This window comes from Salvia splendens, chromosome 3, assembly GCF_004379255.2.
Source record: "Salvia splendens isolate huo1 chromosome 3, SspV2, whole genome shotgun sequence".
Classification (NCBI taxonomy): domain Eukaryota; kingdom Viridiplantae; phylum Streptophyta; class Magnoliopsida; order Lamiales; family Lamiaceae; genus Salvia; species Salvia splendens.
The window spans coordinates 17,128,865-17,134,864 of NC_056034.1; positions in this window are offsets into that span (position 1 = coordinate 17,128,865).

Genomic DNA, 6,000 nt, shown 5'->3' on the forward strand with positions numbered 1-6,000 from the left:
ATTGCCGCCTTCTGTTCTTGCTGCGCATCCTGAAGCTTGTGGACCACATCATTGTTCGACTGTAAATTGTTCTGAATGTGCTGCTGGGAACTAACGAGGTCGTGAACCATCTCATCAAGGTTCCTTGGTCTAGAGCTTGGCTGACTAGGGCCTGGCCCTATATTTTGGTTTGTTCCACTTCCTTGGCCTGGGCGAATGTGCCCTTGACCTCCTGGATTGTTGTTGAAATTACTTCCTTGACCTGGGTAAGGTGCTTGGAAATTCCTTTGATGTGGTGGTACATAAGAATTCCCTTGATAATTTTGATTCTTGTTTCCCCAGGTCGAGTGATCTCCTTGATTACGGTTGTTCCAATTTCCTTGCCCCTCATGATTTCTCCAGTTACCCTGCCTCTCGGGCTGCGGTGCGGACTGTATACTCAGTTGGGGTGCTGGCTGGCTTTGCTCGTTTTCAGACCATCTAAAGTTCGGGTGATTCCTCCAGGGTGCATCTCTTTGTCTTCCTTGGTTCCAACTTCCATCAGGATTCCAACTTCCCATCGCGTTCGCCTGGGCCTGGTAATCACCTTCCTGAGGTCCGTAATATTGTTGGAGTTGATTATCTACTGGACCTAACAACTTAGCCGTTTCCTTTGGTGCGGCTGTATTAGTTTTTTCGATAGCATTCAGCAAGGCTTTCTCCAGCCTATCAATCCTTGCTTCAACTTTGTCATCCTCCTGCTCCCTCAATACATTCACAGAGCCTCTTCTCACAGCATTCCTCGTACTGTCATACGCCTTCTTGGCGTCGATTAATCTTCCCAAAATCTCTCTTGCCTCACTTCCTCTCTTTCTTGTAAAATTCCCCCCGCTCGAGGAGTTCATCAAATCCTTAGACTCGGGAGTTGCCCCTTCATAAAACAGAGAGTAGGTCTCTGCCTCTATCATCCGATGATTCGGGCATGCGTCCAGCAATCCCTTGAACCTTGACCAGTATTGGCTCAATGACTCATCGTAATCCTGCTTGCATTCCACTATCTCCTTCTTCAGAGCGTTCGTCTTGTTGGATGGAAAGAAGTAATCTAGGAACTCCAATTTAAAGTCCCTCCAGGTGCGGATAGAATCCGGGGGTAATCTCAACAACCATGTATTTGCCTCCCCCTTTAGAGTGAAAGGAATCGCACGCAAGCGATAGTCCTCCTCTGTCGCATCATTAGGCCTCTTTTGAATGCCACATAACTTGCTAAACTCGTTCAAAAACTCGTACGGGCATTCACTCCTTCGCCCAGAAAATGTTGGCAAGACACCTAACACATTCGTTTTGATCTCAATAGATCTCTGACGTGGGTTCATCACTATTGCGTGTGCTGGCTCTCCATCGAGATGAGCCGTTAGTGACCCTATTTCTGGATCTGGGTCCGCTACGTGTGCCATCTCAACTTCCTCTTCCTCCCCTGTTTCTGACTCTGTTTCCGATTCTGGTGGGGACTCCGGATCTGTTCGTCCTGAAGATTCCCAGGATTCGTCACTCAAAAACTCAGTCGGGAACGGATCTCCCGTCGTGAACCCTGATCTGGTAGTCACGGTGGAGGCTGTATCCTTGATCTTCCAAACGAACTGACCGTATTTCCAACCAGACGAGTTACTCCGGTGGAAGCTCCTGCTCATGTACTACAAAGAAAACGGAAAGAAAAAGTAAATTAAAATTATTCACACCAAAAACTCTAGGCACTAACACAAAGTACGCCATCCATCCCCGGCAACGGCGCCATTTGAAACGAGGATTTTTTTTAACACGTGTGCACAGAAATAGATCACTGCAAGCGCTTGGTCAAGACACCACGCTCCTTAAATCCACTAGAGCACAAGGTCTAGGAACTTAAGAGAACATAAAGTGCTTGGTCGTTGGACACACATCGACTCCCCTTCAAAAAAATATAAATCCCTCAACCCGAATACTATGAATTAGTATAGGGAAGTGGGGTCGATCCCACAGAGATGGACTCGCAAAGTAGTGCTCAGAGACTTTGGACAGACAAATGGCTGCTGCCACGCAACAAAAGGGTTGAGAATTTTAAACTAACTCTAGACCTAGGCAGAAAATGTAAATGCTAGACCTAGGACATGTTAAACTTGTAAATTCAGACTTCGACAACAAGAAACATAACCACTTCCTAGACAGTGTAAACAACTACCTAATCTAGCTAAACAGAATATGACTGAAAGTGGGGACCATAATTCCAAAAATGGCAAGTACGGAAAGAACTGCAGATTAACAAACTCTGACGCTAGCTCGCAGCAAAATGCATCCTCTCAACCGAATTAAACTTGCAGATGAACAAAACAGAGCAAAAAGCGAGATTCGACAGAATATAGAGATTTGGTCGTCGTTATCTTGCTGCAACTCAGAAAAACATCAGATCTGCGTACACTAGACGGAATGAAAGTAAAACACGTAAACTAAGCATGAAAATCAGATCGAAACTACTCAGATTCACGTCAGAATACTTGATCCACTCCGGATCCAAGACATCCGAACCCAACAACCAACAAATCCAGCATATCCAACCAAAATTCTTCCACAATCCAACTCCAATCTCCCGGATCTGACCATTAACCTACAATAACTCAGTAAACAGCTGCGAAACGCATCCAACTCAGACAATTTAAAACTCCAAAATCTCAATAAGCGAAACGATCAAACCAGAAATCAACACAATCGCCATAACGGAAAATCAAACTTGCATTTAAACCAGAAACTATTCGGTGAAAACAGCGAACCGAGCTTCGAACAACGAAGCTCGGCAGAGTAAGTAAAATGCGGAAAGCGGAAAATAAATTGTTTCTTCGCTCCTAACAAGAGCGGTGTTACACCATATCGGAAGCTAAGATGAAACCCGAACGTGCGAACTGAGATCTCCTCAGAACTAGTATCAAGTGTGTGTGTGGGAAAGTGAACTAAGCAACAGGCTGTGGTGAGGTCTCCCCCAAGAAGATCCCTCCAGCTTGCATGCTTCTGCCTTTTATAGATGCGGACATAGCCCTTGAGTCTTCGTAGAAATCCCTATTCTACCCTTCAACTCTGGAGCTTCCTCCGTCGAGCAATTCTCTTCATAATTGTTCACTAAATCGCCAGTTCCTCGACCTTGTGATTTTTTGGTCTTCTTTCCTGGACCTGGCGAATTCCTTCACACACCTGGCTTAAAACGTGCGTTAGTCCTAGTAAAATCACGAATTAAATCCCTAGACCCATGCATGAAATTAGCCTTATCAATGCTTAAGGTATCTCAATAACCATTTCAAGGCTTCCCCAATGCACAGGACCAGGATTAGACATATATCTACTCAAGCAAGACACAGCATATGCAATATCAGGTCTGGTGCTAACCATCAGGTACATCACAGATTCGCTGGATTCGCTGGATTCGCTCAGTCACTCACTCCTCACTGGGGATGTTAGGACTGTATTCTCTCATAGCGCTGAACCACATATGCTTCAGGCTTAGATCTCACGTGCGGCTACTGAAGGTCTTTTAGGCTTGTAACGGGGCTATTGGGTTATAGTGTTTGGGGTGGTTGTTCCTAAGGCTCTAAGGTTCAAAAACCATTTCTTTATTTCGAATGCGGGGAAACTGTGTGCGCTCAGGCTTTCGGCTGCCACTTCTGCTTGGCTGGACTTTTTCCAAAGTTGCTTCCCAACTGGTTAGTAGCGTCTTGTGGCTTCGCCACCCTTATTCCTTCTTATCTTTTTGGGGCCTGGAATCTCTTCCTGGTCATTGTCTCCTTGCTTCTCTATTTCTTCCAGTTGGTTTTCTTCTTGTATGTCTTGCTGGCCAGTTGATTTCTTGCCTTATACCTTGCACACACACAATTCCAGGGGCTAGGGGTTATATCTGGGTATATATGGCTAGAAAGTGGGATTCTAAGGGTTGGAAAATATTTTTTTTAGTGTTGCTACACGCGGTCACTTTACCCTAGGCATCTTGTGGCAGCCACTCTTTTCTTTTCTGAATTAGTGGAAAGTGGTTCCACTTTAGGCTTTTAACTCACATTTTAAGAGGGCTTTTGTGTTTGGGCTCTAAGTGTGGGTTTTTCTATCATACTCGCATCATCTATACTGACTAAGAGATACTAAGGGGGGGTGGTTTCCATTTTCCAGCATGTCCTATCTCCCTCAATTCCCTTCACCGTCAGTTCGAGACAGTTGAGTTTTAAGCCCAATCAAATATAAAAACTAAACCTAGACACTACACAAACACTTAAACACAGATAACACATATGTACACATGTCATACTGGCCACATGTCATACTGGCCATTGCATCCCCCCTCCCACTTCACACGTGTCTGCCCTCAGATGAGGCTGTGAAGTGGAAAAAAGGTAATGGCCAGTATGGCTGACACACAGACATACCAAAACACAACAAGACATACTTATGCTAAAAACTTCTCACACTTAGACTATATAATAGGCTAAGTGGGAGAGTTTAAAATCTAAACAGAAACCATCAAATCTAAACATATATATACAACAAACTCCTCACACTTAGACTATATAATAGGCTAAGTGTGAGTTGACGTGCAAAGAAAAAGAAAACAGAAAACACAAACACATGCGCAAAAAATAGCAAACCCTTTACTTCTCACACTTAGACTATTGTATAGGCTAAGTGTTATGAAAGGGGTTTGCTCACATACTACACAGATTATACTACCTAAAAACACAGCAAAACACAATTAAAATATGAAAAATTAAAAACTGAAAATAAAAAGAAAACTAACTGGTCAGTATGGTTGGTCACTTGTTCCTCCTGCTCCTTCGCGGGGCAGGTTGTGGCGCAGGTGGTTCTTTCGGTTGTTCCTCCTCATTCTCGGACTGCTTGTTCCCAGATTCTGCCGACTCTTCGGCATCTCCTACCTCTTGTTCCGCTTCTTCTTTCTGATTTGCTTCTTCCGTCTAGGGTACTACCTCCTCTGATACTCGTGGTTCATTAGTTCGGCCTCCGTGGCCACTCGGTCCAGATTCACCGACCAACTTCCCGGTTCGCAACTCTTTCAAGATTCCTTCCATCACAGTTGCCAAACGGCTTAACTCCGCTCTTGCTTTTTGATTCTCTTCTGCCAACTCTTCCACTGCCTTCTCTAGCCTTTCCTGTCTCTGCTCCTGATCTTGTGTTCCCGGATGTGCTGCAGATCTCCCAGTCGGTATAGCTTCTTCTCCCATTGCATAGAAATGTGGTACGCCCTGCCTCACGTAAACGGTGTTCGTTCGGACGAACAAAGGTGTATCAAAGAGACCAGGAGGATCCACCATGATCTGGTCGGATAAGTCATCGGCCTCCGTGATAATGATGTTGTTTCTGACAAACACTCCCCAGATATGGCAGAGAGTGAGGTTTCTCGCTGGGTGGGTGGCAATTAGATGGCATTGGAACGCTGTCCAGAATCCTAGATGTAATTTCCTTCCGCGCTTCGCGCACCACAGAAGGTACAACTCTGTCATTAATGTTCTTACCGCGGAGTTCGACTGCCCCAACAAATTGAAGTCCAAGTGAAGCTGGACTAGGCGTAGGATTGGGTTATTGAAATGGATTGAGCGGGAGAGAGTGGATGCAAATTCTCTAGAGGCTGGGTGAGTTAACTCCTCCCATGCCTCCTGGGGCTCAAATTCCACATGTCTGCGGGGAATTCTCCGCTCCCTACTTCTCCACTCAGGCCCTATGGCCTCCTCCAAACTGCACATTCTCAGACGCACGGTCCACTCAATCAGATTCATCCGTATCTCTCCGCCAAACAGCCTAAAACTGATACATTCCTCATCTAGATCAGTGGTGACCTTAAACCTAAAGGTCATGAAAAACTCCTTCGCTAATCTAACCGGGACACTCGGATCTCCATTCTCCAACAACCATTCGAATCCTAACGCATGCAAATAAGAGAGAAACTGCTCGCGGGCACCCAACTCATCTAAAGAAGGAATATGAAGTACCTTTCCGCTCTTCACTTGCTTACTCTCTTCATCC